General features: G+C 43.5%; 1 protein-coding gene and 1 pseudogene across 1 annotated transcript in view; one reads left to right on the forward strand and one right to left on the reverse strand.

The window, feature by feature from the left end:
• SLC35G2 (solute carrier family 35 member G2) overlaps positions 1-6168 on the reverse strand; it is a 49388-nt gene extending 43220 nt beyond the window's left edge. The window contains exon 1 of the mRNA XM_055569590.1: positions 6065-6168. The gene's annotated coding sequence lies outside the window, so the exon portion shown is untranslated. The remainder of the gene's footprint in view (positions 1-6064) is intronic.
• Positions 6169-12780: 6612 nt separating this feature from the next.
• On the forward strand, positions 12781-13818 carry LOC129644530 (heterogeneous nuclear ribonucleoprotein A1-like; annotated as a pseudogene).
• Positions 13819-20979: the final 7161 nt, after the last annotated feature.

The following is a 20979-nucleotide window of genomic DNA, read 5'->3' on the forward strand; positions in this document are numbered from 1 at the left end:
ATGAATCAAGGCAAATTGGAAGAAGTGGTCAAACAAGAGATGGCAAGAGAGAATGTCGACATTCTAGGAATCAGCGAACTGAAATGGACTGGAATGGGTGAATTTAACTCAGATCACCATTATATCTATTACTGCAGGCAGGAATCCCTCAGAAGAAATGGAGTAGCCATCATGGTCAACAAAAGAGTCCGAAATGCAGTACTTGGATGCAATCTCAAAAACGACAGAATGATCTCTGTTCATTTCCAAGGCAAACCATTCAATATCTCAGTAATCCAAGTCTATGCCCCAACCAGTAACACTGAAGAAGCTGAAGTTGAACGTTCTATGAAGACCTGCAAGACCTTTTAGACCTAACACCCAAAAAAGATGTCCTTTTCATTATAGGGGACTGGAATGCAAAAGTAGGAAGTCAAGAAACACCTGGAGTAACAGGCAAATTTGGCCTTGGAATACGGAATGAAGCAGGGCAAAGACTAATAGAGTTTTGCTAAGAAAATGCACTGGTCATAGCAAACACCCTCTTCCAACAACACAAGAGAAGACTCTACACATGGACATCACCAGATGGTCAACACCGAAATCAGATTGATTATATTCTTTGCAGCCAAAGATGGAAAAGCTCTATACAGTCAGCTGACTGTGGCTCAGACCATGAACTCCTTATTGCCAAATTCAGACTTCAATTGAAGAAAGTAGGGAAAACCACTAGACCATTCAGGTATGACCTAAATCAAATCCCTTATGATTATACAGTGGAAGTGAGAAATAGATTTAAGGGCCTAGATCTGATAGATAGAGTGCCTGATGAGCTATGGAATGAGGTTTGTGACATTGTACAGGAGACAGGGATCAAGACCATCCCCATGGAAAAGAAATGCAAAAAAGCAAAATGGCTGTCTGGGGAGGCCTTACAAATAGCTGTGAAAGAAGAGAAGCGAAAAGCAAAGGAGAAAAGGAAAGATATAAACATTTGAATGCAGAGTTCCAAAGAATAGCAAGAAGAGATAAGAAAGCCTTCTTCAGCGATCAATGCAAAGAAATAGAGGAAAACAACAGAATGGGAAAGACTAGAGATCTCTTCAAGAAAATCAGAGATACCAAAGGAACATTTCATGCAAAAATGAGTTCGATAAAGGACAGAAATGGTATGGACCTAAGAGAAGCAGAAGATATTAAGAAGAGGTGGCAACAATACACAGAAGAACTGTACAAAAAAGGTCTTCACAACCCAGATAATCACGATGGTGTGATCACTGATCTAGAGCCAGACATCCTGGAATGTGAAGTCAAGTGGGCCTTAGAAAGCATCACTAGGAACAAAGCTAGTGGAGGTGATGGAATTCCAGTTGAGCTATTCCAAATCCTGAAAGATGATGCTGTGAAAGTGCTGCACTCAATATGCCAGCAAATTTGCAAAACTCAGCAGTGGCCACAAGACCGGAAACGGTCAGTTTTCATTCCAATCCCAAAGAAAGGCAATGCCAAAGAATGCTCAAACTACTGCACAATTGCACTCATCTCACATGCTAGTAAAGTAATGCTTAAAATTCTCCAAGCCAGGCTTCAGCAATATGTGAACCGTGAACTTCCTGATGTTCAAGCTGGTTTTAGAGAAGGTAGAGGAACCAGAGATCAAATTGCCAACATCTGCTGGATCATGGAAAAAGCAAGACAGTTCCAGAAAAACATCTATTTCTGCTTTATTGACTATGCCAAAGCCTTTGAGTGTGTGGATCACAATAAACTGTGGGAAATTCTGAAAGAGATGGGAATACCAGACCACCTGACCTGCCTCTTGAGAAATTTGTATGCAGGTCAGGAAGCAACAGTTAGAACTGGACATGGAACAACAGACTAGTTCCAAATAGGAAAAGGAGTACGTCAAGGCTGTATATTGTCACCCTGCTTGTTTAACTTATATGCAGAGTACATCATGAGAAACGCTGGACTGGAAGAAACACAAGCTGGAATCAAGATTGCTGGGAGAAATATCAATCACCTCAGATATGCAGATGACACCACCCTTACGGCAGAAAGTGAAGAGGAACTCAAAAGCCTCTTGATGAAGGTGAAAGTGGAGAGTGAAAAAGTTAGCTTAAAGCTCAACATTCAGAAAATGAAGATCATGGCATCCAGTCCCATTACTTCATGGGAAATAGATGGAGAAACAGTGGAAACAGTGTCAGACTTTATTTTTCTGGGCTCCAAAATCACTGCAGATGGTGACTGCAGCCATGAAATTAAAAGACACTTACTCCTTGGAAGGAAAGTTATGACCAACCTAGACAGCATATTCAAAAGCAGAGACATTACTTTGCCAACAAAAGTCCATCTAGACAAGGCTATGGTTTTTCCTGTGATTATGTATGGATGTGAGATTTGGACTGTGAAGAAGGCTGAGTGCTGAAGAATTGATGCTTCTGAACTGTGGTGTTGGAGAAGACTCTTGTGAGTCCCTTGGACTGCAAGGAGATCCAACCAGTCCATTCTGAAGGAGATCAGCCCTGGGATTTCTTTGGAAGGAATGATGCTAAAGCTGAAATTCCAGTCCTTTGGCCACCTCATGCGAAGAGCTGACTCATTGGAAAAGACTCTGATGCTGGGAGGGATTGGGGGCAAGAGGAGAAGGGGACGACAGAGGATGAGATGGCTGGATGGCATCACTGACTCAATGGACGTGAGTCTTAGTGAACTCCGGGAGTTGGTGATGGACAGGGAGGCCTGGTGTGCTGCGGTTCATAGGGTCGCAAGGAGTCAGACACGACTGAGCAACTGATCTGATCTGATGATAACAGCAAACATCAGAAATAAATGAATTTTCTTTATTATGAGATTATTTAAATAAATTGCTCTGCTTACATAGTACAAAATTACACAACACTTAATGATGACCTAGTTTTATTTGTATTGATTTGAAAGACATTAGTGATAAATTATACAGTGAAAATGCAACCAACAGAAGATTGGTTCATTTAAAATACATGTGGATTTATTTAAAAGAAAATCTGTTTGAGTATAGCAGTGTCCTAAAAAACTAAAAATAGAGTTACCATAATGATCCAGGAATCTCACTCCTGGACATGCATCCAAAAAAGATGAAAGCTCTAATTCAAAAAGATACATGTACCCCAATGTTCATAGAGGCACTGTTTACAATACCCAAGACACTGAAGCAACCTAAGTGTCCATCAACAAATGAATGCATAAAGAAGATGTGGTACATATATACAATGGAATATTACTCAGCCATAAAAAGAATGAAATAATGTCATTTGCAGCAGTATGAATGGACTGACAGATTAACATATATGTGACATAAGTCATAGAAAGACAAATATTACATCACTTATATGTGGAATCTAAAAAATAATACAAATGAACTTATTTACAAAACAGAAACATATTCACAGACATAGGAAACAAACATGGTTACCAAAAGGAAAGGGTGGCATAAGTTGGAATATGGGATTAACAGATGCACACTACCAAATATAAAATAGATAAATAACAAAGATTTACTGTATAGCACAGGGAACTATACTCAATATCATATAATAAATTATAATGGAAAAGAATCAGAAAAAAGAATATAATGCATATACATATAATGTATAACTTAATCACTTGCTGCACTCACACAATGTTGTAAGTCAACTATAATTCAATTTTTTAAAAATCTATTTACAATATTTTTCTCTGGTTTTATGTATTGCCATATTACCCAAATTTCTTAACAATGAGCATACATTTTATTAGAGAAAAACCACAGCTATTCAACATTTTGAAGAGCATATATGTAATCTTTACAGAGTTCACAAAGCGTATCCCACCAGTATAATTGAGATTATCAGCACTGTGATACATCTTAGTCATTATTTTCTTCAGGTTATAACTTTCCATAAGACTGTTGTCTAGCTATTGTTTCCTATTAAATTTGTCATTAATTCTTTTTGTTTAAACTTCATTTAGGAACATCTTTTTTGTATTAATATCAATTTTACCTCTTTATAGACTACATTTGTTCTGTAATTAAAATATGTGTATTTTCTTAGACTTTAAACTTTTTATCTTGTTTTGGGGTATAGTCAATGTTGTGACAGTTTCAGGTGAACAGCGAAGGGACTAAGCCATACATACACATATATCCATTCTCCCCTAAATTCCTGTCCCATCCAGGCTGCCACATAACATTGAGCAGATTTCCATATGGTGCTCAATGTGCTCAGTTACTAAGTCATGTCCGACCCTTTGTGACCCCATGGACTGTAGCCTGCCAGGCTCCTCTGTCCATGGGATTCTCCAGGCAAGAATACTGGAGTGGGTTTCCATTTCCATCTCTAGAGGATCTTCCTGACCCAGGGACCAAATCTGCGTATCCTGCAGTGGAAGGTGGATTCTTTACCCCTGAGCCACCAGGGAAGCACCATGCTATACAGTAGGTCCTGGTAAAAATAAGTAAATTAATTTTAAAGTATGTGTGAATACTTTCTTGCTCAGCCAAACACCAAACACTTTAATTCACAGGTTCTGTGACTTGGAAACAGATGATTATGAAAGTTAATGGTTATGAAGAGTTCAGAAATACTATAGATGTCAAAAAATAAAGATGGATTATAAAAAAGTTCTGGAAAACATGTGTAATTTGTAGTGTGTGATGGCGCTGAAAACCAGTGTGTTTACATGTGTGTAATGTTTGTGTGTATATACTATGTATTTGCATATATGAGAGTTCTTGTTTATGCTCACCCTGTGCCCTTCCATGTAGGTAAATCAAGCCTGTTAGGCATATGCTTTATCTGCACCACCGGGACGAGCCACATTTGCCTTCAGTTATCTTCAGGAAACAAGCATCAACTCATCCGAAAAGGGTTACACTGTCGAGCGGGCCCTACTCTGGCCACCTGCCTTGGAGGTCGGCTATTTCTGGCAAAGGTGCGGCGTAGAACCGCAAGGCAGGCCGCCTCCAGGGAACTAAGCCGACGACGAAGACGCTGGAGTTACTTCAGCACCACGGACACGGGCAATCCCAATCAGGTCCTTTAGAGCCTAAAGACAGCCGACACCTTCCGTTACCCAAGCGCTCCCAGCCCTCTCCGCCCAGTGCGTCACTGTCTCTGGGCCCTCAATCGTCACTCAGTCGCCAGCTTTTCATCCCGCTCCCTCGCCAACCCCGGCAAAAGCCTCGACACAGATGCGAGTCTGCGCAGCCCCCCTACTCGCCCTTCCTGCTGGCCCGCGCATCCCCTCCATCCTCCTCTCTCCAAAGGGGCCACACGGCGCACGTGGCGTAGAAACCCTACGGCCCAAAGGCGGGTCAGGGAGGGGTAGCACTTTCCTCCTCGGAGCTGCGGGAGGCTGCGTGGACTTGCCCTGCGCCTCTAGCCACCACACTCGGCCGCGGCCTGGCCCTTCCTCCACTACCCCTTGCCCTTGCCTTTCATTGGGAAAAGATCGCGCTATACCGTTTATTCTCCGCGAAAATCTCAAACCATACACACAGGCGTCCAAGAGTCGGCAACAGAGTAAACGAAAATACTCATTCTTATTTCTAAATAAGAATTTAGAAATTGTTATTTCTTACAACCACCCAGCATTCTTATAACCTTATTTCTAAAACCACCCAGCATTCTTAAAAGTTTGAAATTGATGCCATGGCGCCACAGGGACTCACCCTGGTTTGGGTGGGCTCCTGGGCGTGAGGAAAGCAAGAGCCCTGGCCTTTATCAGAGAAGTACACATACACACCACGGTGGCAGGAAACCGGGGCGCAGAGGCCATAGCTGAGGCTGACCCTACCGAACTCGCCTCCAGGTGTTCCAAGGGAGCAATGCTGGGAAGTGGGAGCCCCGCGGACCCTCAGGCGTCGAGCAGAGCCCCGGAGAAAGGGTGTGAAGGGGGCGGGGCGCTTCACCCGGGTCCGGCCCAAGCCCCAAAGAGGGACTCGGCCTCTTAGGTGCCTCCGCTGAAAGTGAGTGGGCTTCTCTCACTCCTTATGGGTGGGGGCGGCCGGGCAGGCAGGGTCAAGTCCCCAGTCTGCTGTGCTGACCGGCGGCCGGGTTACCTGCGTGTGGCGGCGAGGAAGGCGCGAACCGGTGCTCCGGCCGGGGCTGCCCGCTGCCGCGCGCCTAGTCCAGGCTCTGAGCCCGCTGAGGCCACCGCGGGCTCGCCAGGAAAACCGCGGCCGGGGCGGCGGAGGCCGCGGGGCTGGGCGGGGAGAGGGGCGTCGCCCGCGCGGACACTGCGCCTGCGCTCTCTGCGGCTCCCCCTGTCCCTCACCGTAGGTGCCCCAGTGGAAGACTACCGGGGGCGCCGGGTATTCGTGCCGGGCGGGACTGAGGGACTTCCCCTACTCGCACGGTGAGAGGGCCCAGGAGCCGGGAGCCTGCCTTCCCGGACCGCCAGAGCCTACGCCCTCAGAAACACGCCCTTGGAGAGACCAGATTTGAAGCAATCGCCAGCCAGCCGAGTGACTTGGTTTTCTGGAAGGGGGCAGGGAGGCAGCCTCAATCCATTTCGACCGTTCTGTTTGTGTTTAAGGTCGCAAGTCGATTCCTTGCTATTTACAATATGTCTCAGTTCAGTTCAGTTCAGTCGCTCAGTCGTGTCCGACTCTTTGCGACCCCATGAACTGCAGCACGCCAGGCCTCCATGTCCATCACCAACTCCCGGAGTTCACTCAAACTCATGTCCATAGAGTCAGTGATGCCATCCAGCCATCTCATCCTCTGTTGTCCCCTTCTCCTCCTGCCCCCCAAATCTCCCAGCTTCAGGGTGTTTTCCAATGAGTCAACTCTTAGCATGAGGTGGCCAAAGTATTGGAGTTTCAGCTTCAGCATCAGTCCTTCCAATGAACACCCAGGACTGATCTCCTTCAGGATGGACTGGTTGGATCTCCTTGCAGTCCAAGGGACTCTCAAGAGCCTTCTCTAACACCACAGTTCAAAAGCATCAATTCTTTTTTCACTCAGCCTTCTTCACAGTCCAACTCTCACATCCATACATGACCACTGGAAAAACCATAGCCTTGACTAGATGGACCTTTGTTGGCAAAGTAATGTCTCTGCTTTTGAATATGCTGTCTAGGTTAGTCATAACTTTCCTTCCAAGGAGTAAGTGTCTTTTAATTTCATGGCTGAAATCACCATCTGCAGTGATTTTGGAACCCCAAAAAATAAAGTCTGACACTGTTTCCACTGTTTCCCCATCTATTTCCCATGAAGTGATGAGACCAGATGCCATGATCTTCGTTTTCTGGATGTTGAGCTTTAAGCCAACTTTTTCACTCTCCTCTTTCACTTTCATCAAGAGGCTTTTTAGTTCCTCTTCACTTTCTGCCATAAGGGTGGTGTCATCTGCATATCTGAGGTTATTGATATTTCTCCTGGCAATCTTCATTCCAGGTTGAACATCTTCCAGCCCAGCATTTCTCATGATGTACTCTGCATATAAGTTAAATAAGCAGGGTGACAATATACAGCCTTGACGTACTCCTTTTCCTATTCGGAACCAGTCTGTTGTTCCATGTCCAGTTCTAACTGTTGCTTCCACCTGCATATAGGTTTCTCAAGAGGCAGGTCAGGTGCTCTGGTATTCCCATCTATGCCCCAACCAGTAATGCTGAAGAAGCTGAAGTTGAACAGTTCTATGAAGACCTCCAAGACCTTTTAGAACTAACACCCAAAAAAGATGTCCTTTTCATTATAGGGGACTGGAATGCAAAAGTAGGAAGTCAAGAAACACCTGTGGTAACAGGCAAATTTGGCCTTGGAATATGGAATGAAGCAGGGCAAAGGCTAATCAGAGTTTTGCCAAGAGAATGCACTGGTCATAGCAAACAACTTCTTCCAACAACACAAGAGAAGACTCTACACATGGACATCACCAGATGGTCAACACCGAAATCAGATTGATTATATTCTTTGCAGCCAAAGATGGAGAAGCTCTATACAGTCAGCAAAAACAAGACTGGGAGCTGACTGTGGCTCAGACCATGAACTCCTTATTGCCAAATTCAGACTTCAATTGAAGAAAGTAAGGAAAACCACTAGACCATTCAGGTATGACCTAAATCAAATCCCTTATGATTATACAGTAGAAGTGAGAAATAGATTTAAGGGCCTAGATCTGGTAGATAGAGTGCCTGATGAACTATGGACAGAGGTTCGTGACATTGTACAGGAGGCAGGGATCAAGACCATCCCCATGGAAAAGAAATGCAAAAAAGCAAAATGGCTGTCTGGGGAGGCCTTACAAATAGCTGTGGAAAGAAGAGAAGCAAAAAGCAAAGGAGAAAAGGAAAGATATAAGCATCTGAATGCAGAGTTCCAAAGAATAGCGAGGAGAGATAAGAAAATATGTCTAGCATTAGTGAATCATGCCTGGAAATGTCTTTGGGCATCCTGGACTCCACTGGAAGTTTTACCCTGAGGTTTCTGGGGGAAGGGTCTTGAAGCTCCAGAGCTGGCACCTGAACTGAGGTCTATGCACCCCAATCCTGTGCTGAATGAATACAGCTTCTTGGAAACAGACCTGGTCATCAAAGCAATGGACTAGATGGGTCAAGAGGATGGGCAAGAAGGCCAGCACCACAGGCCAGACAAGAAAGGGTGGTGCCTGAACCAAGGTGCCAGCTGCGGGAAAAGATAGGAAGTGACTGCTGGTTTTCCCCGTGTCCTTCGAGACCCACTCAGCACCCTGCTCTGTGACTCAGGGCTGACGTTTAGGGATGACATCAACTGTCCTCTGGCTTTTTGCCTGGTGTTGGCCAATGGAAGGCACCTGCAGGAGATGGATCACAGTGCTTGCAGGCTAAGTGGCTTCAGTCGTGTCCCACTCTTTGTGACCCAGTGGAATGTAGCCTGCCAGACTCCTCTGACCATGCAGATTCTCCAGGCGAGAATACTTGAATGGGTTGCCATTTCCTTCTCCAGGGGATCTTCCTGACCCAGGGATCAAATTCAGGTCTCCTGGGGCTCCTGCTCTGCAGACAGATTCTTTACCTCTGAGCCACTGATGGATCACAAGGCAGGATGTTATTCAAGACCTCCCCCTTGCAGCATCAGAGGGCCACTCTGTTAGCTATGTCTGCATTCTTTATCTGACCACCATTTCTCCAACCCTGTGGCCTTCTCCTACACTTCTCTCTTAGTTCTGTTCCCCACCTGCTGCCTCTGCCCCTACAGACTTGGGGCTAGTTATGGCTCCCAGTACATGCATGTTCAGTGGATCTGTGGTGTCTGACTCTTTGTGACACTATGGACTATAGCCCACCAGGCTCCTCTATCCATGGCATTCTCCAGCGAAAATATTGGAGTGGGTTGTGGTGCCCTCCTTCAGGGGATCTTCCCAACCCAAGGATGGAACCCAGGTCTTCTGCATTGGCAAGTGGATGCTTTACCATTGAGCCATCTGGGAAGCCTATGGTTCCCAGAGGTTTCCTTTAACCCTGCCCACATCTTTTTAAATAGTCCCTTCATTAAATTCTCAACTATCCCCTGGATGTGCCATGCCATCGTTACCTTCCCACCTTTTTCCTACCATTTCAAGATACTATAACAGACTTTGACTTTATTGTGGCTGGGAAGACTCATTAAAAAAAGTGTCAAAGAAAGATGGGACTTTTAAAAGGTGAGATGTCTCCCAGACTCATCCTGATAGTTCTCAGGCTCTGGGCAGTCATCATGGTGGTCTCCCCACTGGGTTCCCCAGCCTGAGGGCATCAAAGACAGTTTGAGTAGACCCAAGAATGTGGTTCAGACTACTCACAATCAATGTGTTCACAAAAGGGCTGGGGGTCATCTGAGTGCACAGCATAGCGGAACTTTTGGATGCCTCTTAATGTAGAGACAATCTAGACCTTCATGGGGCAAGAGCTGGTGCCCTTCCAACCGCAGCTGGGCTGCTTTTGAATGAGGCAAAATCCTTGGAACACTTAAAGAGTCTTGGGCACAGTGTCTGAAAAAATGTGTTTGAGAAGGAGCTGCTGAGTGAGGCAATTGTCAATGAGAGTCTCCAGCTGTTTCTGTAGAAAACCCAAAGAATGTTCCCAAAGAGGGAGAAATGAAAGGCAATAGTGAGTAGCAATTGCCCATAGCACTCATGTTAGCTGGGTTTCCTGACCATTCCTCTGACTTGTAAGGACAATCAAACTGGTTTAACTAACTTAATTTTTCCTCACCCCACCCCACCCTCTTAAACAAATCATACAGACAAAACAAAACACTGAGGCACTATCTTGACAAAATTTACTGAAAGGTAACCCCAGGAGTAGCTGTTTGCAAACAGAATTAATGTCCACTATTTGTACTGAATACAAATGAGGCCAGAACAGAAAATTTAACATGTATTTTTGGCTTTTCATCAGTTTGAAGAGGAAGGATCCTTTGTTGTTCAGAAAGCAGCCTGGGCACTAACTGTGCTGATGTAGGTAAGGAGCAGAGGTATAGAAGCAAAAGGAGCCTCAGAAGGCTAGAGTGATGCACAAAACTCAGCTAGAGCTTATGTTGCTCTTGAAGGAAGTGGGGGAGGAAGAGAACCTGAAAGGTTTTGAGAATCAGAGTGAGAAGAATGAAGATAGAGAGTAATCTGAGTTTAAGAGAGGTTTCTGGGAGGTTTGAGACAGTAAAACTAGAAATTTAGCATAGCTGCCATTCTGAATGATGCTGAGAGATACAGAGAAACAGGAAAAAGGATTTTTAGATATTTTGTTATGCATATTAAGTGGAATTCTTCTTTTGTGCTATAATATTTAGAACTTTTTCTGGCAAGTGTCAAAATGCAAACTGATTTAACTGAAAAAAAAATTATAAATAGATAGCGGCAGGTATGGCTGGATCCAGGGTGCACACAATGTTATCAAATATGGTCCTTCCCTCTCTGTTGCCTTCAAAGTGTTTATTCTCATGCAGTGATTTTTCCCCACCTCCTCACCTTTCCCCAGTGTTGAACCTATATTATCCTTATAGCTAATCATTCCAGTAGAAACCAAGTACATATTTCCTAGTAGTTCCAATAAAATCTTATTCTCATTAGCAAACTCTGGATTATATCCTCAACCATATGCTTTAGTCCAGAGGACAAAGAATCAGGGATGAGTCATTCTCCAAAGGAAAATCAAAGTTCTATTATCAGAAAAAAGCTGTAAAGTGATAGGCAGGTGGAAAATAGAACATGTCCACTACAAGTTCTTCTCAAAGAAACTTCAGTTAAGATTTATGTTTGCTTTTTAATTTTTTGATATTAGAATTGCATTTCTTTTGAAAATGACATCATGTTGACATGAGAAGCATGGCAGCTGAAATGTTCTTTCAACTAAAAAAATACAGTGAAATATCTTGCTGTTCCTACAGAAAGAGGTGCCAGAAAAGATTTTTTAAATATATTTTTGTTCTGAGTTTCCATATACATACAGCCTCTATTTAAAGGCCTCTTTTCTGATCCCGGGAAATGGTTCAAATTCCTGAAAGCCTAAAGAAGTAGCTAGAATTTCTGATTACCATCGTGAAAATACATGTTTCCCCCATCAATGCCACCACAACTTCACTCTTGGGATTAGACACAAAGCCCAATACTTGTAGCACTCTGGGCTAAACAGCTAAGAATTGGTTTGCATATCCACACAGGGCGGCACACAATAACAACCCATTTCAGGAGCATTCAGATTTTCATTAACTCAAATGCTCGGGAATTCTCGAGGTAAGAATACTGGAATGGGTTGCCATTTCCTTCTCCAGGGGATCTTCCTGACCCAGGGATCCAACCCCAGTCTCCTGCATTGCAGGCAGATTCTTTACCAACTGAGCCACCAGGAAAGCCCCAAATACCTGGCACACCACCACGAACCTTGAAATATGTGCGACAACTTGCTGTCTCAAAGATCAAGCACTTGCATTAGCCTTCAAATTGTGTACAAAACAAAGGGCACCAACAATATGCAGAGCTGTCTGTTTTCCCCTCAATCAATTCTTTCTTCGTTATCATTTAGTACCCTCTTACCACATTAGCTAGTGGCTCATCTGGTAAAGAATCTACCTGCAATGCGGGAGACATGGGTTCAATCCCTGGGATGGGAAGATACCCTGGAGAAGGGAAAAGGTACCCACTCCAGTATTCTGGCCTGGAGAATTCCATTGACTGTATAGCCAATGGGGTCACAAAGAGTCAGACACAACTAAGCAATTTTCACTTCACCACATTTGCTGACTACACCATTTACTTGCTCTGTGCTTCAGATTCCTTATCAGAAAAAGGGACAATGATAACCTAATACACAGGGGTGTTATGAGGATTAAATTAATTAATACATGTAAAGTGTTGAGAAGGACAATGTTGGGCATTCAGTAAGCACTAAATTAATGTTTGCTTTTATGATTACAGGGGCCCAAAAGTACATCCCTCTCCATAAGTAAAACATGTGAAAAAAAAATCTGTAGAGATCATGTCTGAAGAGAATGCTGTATAGGGAGAGTAGATGTTCATTCAGTTTCAGAGACCTTAAGGAAATTCAAATCCAGTGCTGAAAGACCCTCTATTTTTTTAAATATGAGGTAGAAATCTTGATTTATTTTCAGTTTTACCACAAGGCTTGATGGATCTTAGTTTCCCCACCAGGGATGGAACCCTGGTCCATAGCAGTGAAAACATCAAGTCCTAACCACTACTGGACCACCAGACAATTCCCAGAAATCTTGATATTTAAAAAAATGTATTGCTTTTCTTTTCTGCTCATGGATACTGCAGAATAATCATCGTTGAAGTTTACCCCCTTCCACTGATGTTATGTCTAAATCTGAGTCTCCCAAAGAGCCCGAACAGCTGTGGAGGCTCTTCATCAGAGGACTGAGCTTTGAAACAACCGATGAGAGTCTGAGGAGCCATTTTGAACAACAGGGAGTGCTCACAGACTGTGTGGTAATGAGGGCTCCGAACCCCAAGTGCTCCAGAGGCTCCCAGTTTGTCAGGTGGGCCGCTGTGGAGGAGGCGGATGCAGCCCTGAATGCAAGGCCACACAAGGTGGATCAAAGAGTTTTGGGAACCAAAGGAGGCCATCTCAAGAGAAGATTGTCAAAGACCTGCTGCCCACTTAACTGGGAAAAAGAGTTTTGTTGGTGGGATTAAAGAAGACACTGAAGAACATCACATAAGAGATTATTTTAAATAGTATGGGAAAATTGAAGTGATTGAAATCACAGCTGACCAAGGCAGTGGCAAAAAGAGGCTTTTGTAACCTTTGATGACCCTGACTCCATAGACAAGATTGGCATTCAGAAACACCACACTGTGAATGGACATAACTGTGAAGTAAAAAAAGCCCTGTCTTAGCAAGAGATGGCTAGTGCTTCATCCAGCCAAAGAGGTCGACCTGGTTCTGGAAACTTTGGTGGCAGTCATGGATGTGGTTTTGATGGAAATGACAACCTTGGTTGTGGAGGAAGCTTCAGTGGTCGAAGTGGCTTTGGCAGGAGCTGTGGTGGTGGTGGATATGGTGGCAATGGGGATGGCTATAATGGGTTTGGTAATGATGTAAGCAATTTTGGAGGTGGTGGAAGCTACAGTGATCTTGGCAATTATGACAACTGATCTTCAAATCTTGGACCCATGAAAGGAGGAAACTTTGGAGACAAAAGTCCTGGCCCCAGTGGTGGTGGAGGCCAGTATTTTGCCAAACCACAAGTAACTATGGCAGTGACAGAAAGTTTTAACTACTGCCAGGAAACAAAGGTTAGCAGGAGAGGAGAGCCAGAGAAGCGACAGGGAGGCTACAGGTTACAACTGATTTGTGAACTTTCAGGCAAGCACAATGCTGGCAGGGCCTAGCTGCTACAAAGAAAGCGTGTTTTAGACAATACTCCTGTGTATGGGCAATTTGAAATTTATTTACAACCTGCTTTGGTGGAGAAGCTGTTGTCTTCAGAAACCTTGGTGTAGCTGAACTGACAGTTACTGTGTTGTGACCTGGAGCTCACTGTTGAGAGGGTCACCCATACAAAATATTCCATGGTATATATCTACCATATTTTCTTCATCCATCTGTCAGTGGACATTTAGGTCTTTTCCATAACTTGGTTATTGTAAAGAGTGCTGCTATGAGCACAGGGGTACCTGTATGTTTAAAAAAAGTTTATTGGAGAATAGTTGTTTTACAATGTTGTGTTGGTTTCTATCATACAGCAATATGAATCAGCTATGCATACGTATGTGTGTACATATACACACACACACACATCTATCTTCTCTTGTTTGGTTTTCCTTCCCATTGAGGTCACTGCGGAGCATTCCCTGTGCTATACAGTAGGTTCTCATTAGTTATCTATTTTATACATAGTATCAATAGTGTATATTTATCAATCCCAATCTCCCAATTCATTTCACCACCACCCCTTTCCCCCTTGGTTCAGTTCAGTCACTCAGTTGTGTCCAGCTCTTTGCGACCCCATGGACTGCAGCACGCCAGGCCTCCCTGTCCATCCCCAACTCCCAGAATTTACTCAAATTCATGTCCATTGAGTTGATGATGCCATCCAAACATCTCATCCTCTGTCGTCCCCTTCTCCTCCTGCCTTCAATCTTTCCCCGCATCAGGGGCTTTTCAAATGAGTTAGCTCTTTGCATCAGGTGGCCAAAATATTGGAGTTTCAGCTTCAACATCAGTCCTTCCAATGAATATTCAGGACTGATTTCCTTTAGGATGGACTGGTTAGATCTCCTTGCACTCCAAGGGACTCTCAAGAGTTTTCTCCAACACCACAGTTTAAAATCATCAATTTTTCAGTGCTCAGCTTTCTTTATAGTCCAACACTCACATCCATACATGACTACTGGAAAAACCATAGCCTTGACTAGATGGACCTTTGTTGATACAGTAATGTCTCTGCTTTATAATATGCTGTCTAGGTTGGTCATAACTTTTCTTCCAAGGAGGAAGCATTTTTTAATTTCATGGCTGCAGTCACCATCTGCAGTGATTTTGAAGCTCCCCAAAATAAAGTCTGCTACTGTTTCCACTGTTTCTCCATCTATTTGCCATGAAGTGATGGGACCGGATGCCACGATCTTAGTTTTCTGAATGTTGAGCTTTAAGCCAACTTTTTCACTCTCCTCTTTCACTTTCATCAAAAGGCTCTTTAGTTTTTCTTTGCTTTCTGCCATAAGGGTAGTGTCATCTGCATATCTGAGGTTATTGATATTTCTCCTGGCAATCTTGATTCCAGCTTGCACTTCACCCAGCCCAGCATTTCTCATGATGTACTCTGCATATAAGTTAAATAAGCATGGTGACAATATACAGCCTTGATATACTCCTTTTCCTATTTGGAACCAGTCTGTTGTTCCATGTCCAGTTCTAACTGTTGCTTCCTGACCTACATACAGATTTCTCAAGAGGCAGGTCAGGCAGTCTGGTATTCCCATCTCTTGAAGAATTTTCCATAGTGATCCACACAGTCAAAGGCTTTGGCATAGTCAATAAAGCAGAAATAGATGTTTTTCTGGAACTCTCTTGCTTTTTTGATGATCTGGCAGATGTTGGCAATTTGATCTCTGGTTCCTCTGTCTTTTCTAAAACCAGCTTGAACATCTGGAAGTTCATGGTTCAGGTATTGTTGAAGCGTAGCTTGGAGAATTCCCCCTTGGTATCCATACATTTATTCTCTATGTCTGTGTCTCTATTTCTGCTTTGTGAATAAGATTGTCTATACCAATTTTTTTCAGATTCCACATATATACATTAATATATGATATCTGCTCTTCTCTTTCTGACTTACTTCAGTCTGTATGACCGTCTTTAGGTCCATCCGTGAAAGTGAAAGTCACTCAGTCATGTCCAACTCTTTGCAACCCCATAGACTATATAGTCCATGGAATTCTCCAGGCCAGAATACTGGAGTGGGTAGCCTTTCCCTTCTCCAGGGGATCTTCCCAACCCAGGGATGGAACCCAGGTCTCCCACATTGCAGGCGGATTGTTTACCAGCTGAGCCACAAAGGAAGCCCAAGAATACTGGAGTGGGTAGCCTATCCCTTCTCCAGTGGATCTTTCTGACCTAAGAATTAAACCAGGGTCTCCTGCATTGCAGTTGGATTCTTTACCAACCGAGCTATCAGGGAAGCCCTAGGTCCATCCATGTCTCTACAAATGACCCAATTTGACTCTTTTTTATGGCTGAGTAATATTCTATGATATATATGTACCACATTTTCATCATTCATTCATCTGTCAGTGGACATTTAGGTTGTCTTCATGTCTTGGCCTTTGTGACTAGTGCTGCTATGAATATAGCTGTGCATGTATCTTTTGGAATTACAGCTTGCCTGGATATATGCCCCAAAGTGGTATTACTGGATCATATGGTAATTCTATTTATAGTTTTCTGAGGAACCTCCATACTGTTTTCCACCATGGCTGCATCAACTTTCATTCCCACTAACAGTGTAGGAGGGTTCCCTTTTCTCCACATCATCTCCAGCATTTGTTATTTGTAGACTTTTTAACCATGACCATTCTGACTGGCATGAGGTGCTGTTAGGGAAACCACTGACTGACTCACACTGGCCAGGCAAGACAGTAACTTCTTACAGAAGTTATCTTACAACAGGAGGTCCTGGTAAGGAACTCAGAACTAGCAAGCTACCACCAACAGGAAGAATTCTGGAAAGGTCAAAAGAAGAGAGGGGCACCAGTTCCTATGTCCTACAAACCTCCCAGAATTCTCCTTGCTGGAATCCATCTTTGCTGAATGATGCACGTGCCACCAGGAAGAACTCTGAGTCAGAAAGATTGGCTAGAGACAACCTGGAAACTAAGCCCACCACCGTAAAACCTGAGACTGCAAGCCTTGTGGCAGAGCAGTTCTCTTGTGTTCTCTTAACCTGCTGCTGTCTACCCAGGCACCCCTTCCCCATAAAGTCTCTTGCTTTGTCAGTGCATTTCTCTTCACACAAGTCATTTCCGAGCATTAGAAAGGAGCCCACCCTTGGGCCCTGGAAGGGGTCTCCCGTCTTGTGACAGTACTTCATTGTAGTTTTGATTTGCAATTCTTTAATAATTAGCAATGAGTACATTTTCATGTGCCTATTGGCTATCTGCATTCCTTCTTTGGAGCAATTTCACTCTAGGTCTTCTGCCCATGTTTTGATTGGGTTGTTTCTTTGTTGTCGAGTTGTATGATTGTATATTTTGGAAAGTCGGTCCCATCATTTGCAAATATTTTCTCTCATTCTCTATATTGTCTTTTTTCATTTTTCTTTCTTATGGTTTCCTTTGCTGTGTAGAAGCTTGTAGCTTTGATTAGATCCCATTTGTTTATTTTCATTTTTATTTCTAATGGTTTGGGAGACTGACCTAAGAAAACATTGGTACAATTTATATCAGAGAATGTCTGCCAACGTAGAATCATACACTTTATTTTTTAAATTTTTAACTTTTTTTATTTTGCTGCAATGAGTCTTAATTGCAGCATGTGGGATCTTTCATTGCGGCACTCAGGCTTTTCTCTAGTTGTGGTGTGGGCTCCAAAGCGCATGGGCTCAGTAGTTGTGGCACACAGGCTTAATTGCTCCATGGCATGTAGGATCTTAGTTCCCTGACCAGGAATAGATACGTACACTTTAAAATAGTTAAAATGGTAAATGCATGTTATGAATATTTGCCATAATTTTTTAAAAGTTAAGTTACAAAATGCAAATACATAAGCACTCTCTCAAACACATCCATAATCACAAGTCATAGAACCTGTAGAGGATAAGATGTGAACAAACAAAAAATTAAAAATCACATGAGGAATCGTCAGTAGGGAGAGTCAAGGAGATGCAGCAGGGAAGTCATCTCTGGTCTTGATTGCTTCCTACTGGCACTATGGATCCCCTTGATGTGTCTGGCTGTGACTTCCAGAGGATTTCTAGCCCAAGAAATCTGCAAACATCTTTTGGCTACAAGGTCACTTTGCTGCCACCATGGTGACCTTCTGGTGAGACAAACTTGCATGATCAGTTACTTTCCATATCCCTCACAGTGCAGGCAGGAGCCTCTGGATCGCTTCCACACTCTACAAGAGTATGAGAAGAGTCAGGGCTGTCACCTCAGCCCCACTTTTCTGCCTTGACTCACACTTTCCCTCTGCTTTGCCATCTTGTGTTGGTGCAAAGCCACCTGTGAGGCTTCCTCCCTCATTCACATCAGGAGTGGAACTGAAGCTCTTTCTACTTTTGGCTTCCCCATAGCCTTGGAATTTCTGCTTGGAAGGCTAAGGTGACAATACAAGAGTCTACCTCTTTACTCTTACTCTCCCTTTCTTCTCCTTTCTGCACTCAAGTAGCAAACTGAACTTTGACTCTATTGTTTTTCTCATTAAATTCCTTTTCCAGGAGTCCTAATCATCCCCACGCTCATGGTTAGTAGGTAACTTTGAAGGACTAGAAAGAAGGTCATGGAAATGCAAAAGAGAAGTACACGTTGTATATTATTTTACTCCTGTCCCTTCAGGCTATCTTTTCACAGCCAACAACTGGCTCCTCCCTGAGTCTGCACTCCAGACCCCCACTCTCCAGCACCCAGCACCCCCTGCAATGAGATACACTACTCAGGCCAGGGTGGGCAGGGCTGCGGCATGGCCCATGTGCACAGTTCTTACCCTGTCCTGCCTTCCACAGACCATCCACTGTGTTCTCCTTCAATCTCCCAAACATCCTTTTCTATCTCAGCTGATTTCCCCACCATGAGGGTTTTTTTCTGATTGAGAAAATCTCTTCTCACTCTCAGCTTCCTGCCAGAGTTGCTGCTCTATTTTTTGATTCCTGCTTTCCTTTTTTCCTTTTCCTATCTAGTTGTGAAGAGATCTGTCTTGTCCTTTTAGAGGCCTGAAGTCTTCCACTAATGTTCAGCAGGTGCTCTGGAAAACTGTTCCATTTGTGGATGTACTCTTGATATGCGGTAGTTTGAGCATTCTTTGACATTGCCTTTCTTTGGGATTGGAATGAAAACTGACCTTTTCCAGTCCTATGGCCACTGCTGGGTTTTCCAAATTTGCTGGCATATTGAGTGCAGCATTTTCACAGCATCATCTTTTAGGATTTGAAACAGCTCAATTGGACTTCCATCACCTCTATTAGCTTTGTTTGTAGTGATGCTTCCTAAGGCCCACTTGACTTTGTATTCCAGGATGTCTGGCTCTAGGTCAGTGATCACACCATCATGGTTATCTGAGTCACAAAGAAAGATCTCTTTTTTAATAGTTCTTCTGTATATTCTTGTCACCTCTTCTTAATATCTTCTGCTTCTGTTAGGTCCATACCGTTTCTGTCCTTTATTGTGCCCATCTTTGCATAAAATGTTCCCTTGGTATCTCTAATTTTCTTGAAGAGATCTCTAGTCTTCCCCATTTTATTATTTTCCTCTATTTCTTTGCATTGATCACTGAGGAAGGCTTTCTTATCTCTCCTTGCTATTCTTTGGAACTCTGCATTCAGATGGGAATAGCTTTCCTTTTCTCCTTTACCTTTAGCTTCTCTTTTTTCAGCTATTTGTAAGGCCTCCTTAGACAACCATTTAGCCTTTTTGCATTTCTTTTAGTTGGGGATGGTCTTGATCACTGCCTCCTGTGCAATGTCACAAACCTCCACCCATAGTTCTTCAGGTACTCTGTCTATCAAATCTAATCCCTTGAATCTATTTGTCACTTCTGCTGTATAATTGTAAGGGATTTGATTCAGGTCATACCTGAATGGTCTAGTGGTTTTCCCTACTTTCTTCAATTGAAGTCTGAATTTGGCAAGAAGGAGTTCATGATCTGAGTCACAGTCAGCTCCTGGTCTTGTTTTTGCTGACTGTATAGAGCTTCTCTATCTTTGGCTGCAAAGGATATAATCAATCTGGTTTCGGTAATGACCATCTGCTGATGTCCATGTGTAGAGTCCTTGGAAGAAAAGCTATGACAAACCTAGAGAGCATATTAAAAAGCGGAGACATTACTTTGCTGAAAGCTATGGTTTTTCCAGTAGACATATATGGATGGGAGAATTGAACCATAAAGAATGGACCACTGAAGAACTGGTGCTTTTGTACTGTGGTGTTGGAGAAGACTCTTGAGAGTCCCTTGGACTGCAAGGAGATCAAACAAGTTAATCTTAAAGGAATCCTGAATCCTGAATATTCATTGGAAAGACTGATGCTGAAGCTGAGGCTCCAATACTTTGGCCACCTGATGCGAAGAACTGACTCACTAGAAAAGACTGTGATGCTGGGAAAGACTGAAGGCAAGAGGAGAAGGGGACAACAGAGGATGAGATGGTTGGATGGCATCACCGACTTGATGCCCCTGAGTTAAAGCAAGCTCCAGGAGTTGGTGATGACAGGGAAGGCTGGCATGCTGCAGCCCATGCGGTCACAAAGAGTCAGACACGACTAAGTGACTGAACTGAACTGAACTGAATTCTTGATGTAGTTGTGAGGAGAAAGGAGTTCTGGGTCCACCTATTCCACCATCTTGACTCCTCCTCTGTGTGTTTTTTTAAATTAAATAAAATGACTGATTTAGGCAATAAAGAGATATAATTGCTCATTTAACTGAACAGTCCAGAGTTTCCCGCCAGGCTTTAACCAAATGCTGAAATGATGAAACTAGTACTGTTTCTCTCTGCTTCTCAAATCTACATGTTTGCTGTTGGCTCCATTTTTCTCAGGTTTCTCCCCTCGTGGTTTCCAGAAGCTCCAGGAGACTGAGTCTCCAGGACCCACAGGCTTTCTTGTTCACTTGCAGGAAAGAAGAGCACATTCCCTCTTCCACTTTTGAACCAAAATCTTGAGCTTAGCCAGGGTTGTATTTGTCCTTCCCTGATCCAATCATTGTGGTGATTGAGATGATACATTTTAGCTTAAGTTAAACACCACATCCCATGTAAAATATTCCATCCCTAAAGCAGAAGATGGGTATCAAGTTCCCCTGAAGCCCGTGGATCATGGGAATAAGCAGTAGATATCACTAAC

Source organism: Bubalus kerabau, chromosome 2 (assembly GCF_029407905.1).
Source record: "Bubalus kerabau isolate K-KA32 ecotype Philippines breed swamp buffalo chromosome 2, PCC_UOA_SB_1v2, whole genome shotgun sequence".
NCBI lineage: Eukaryota > Metazoa > Chordata > Mammalia > Artiodactyla > Bovidae > Bubalus > Bubalus kerabau.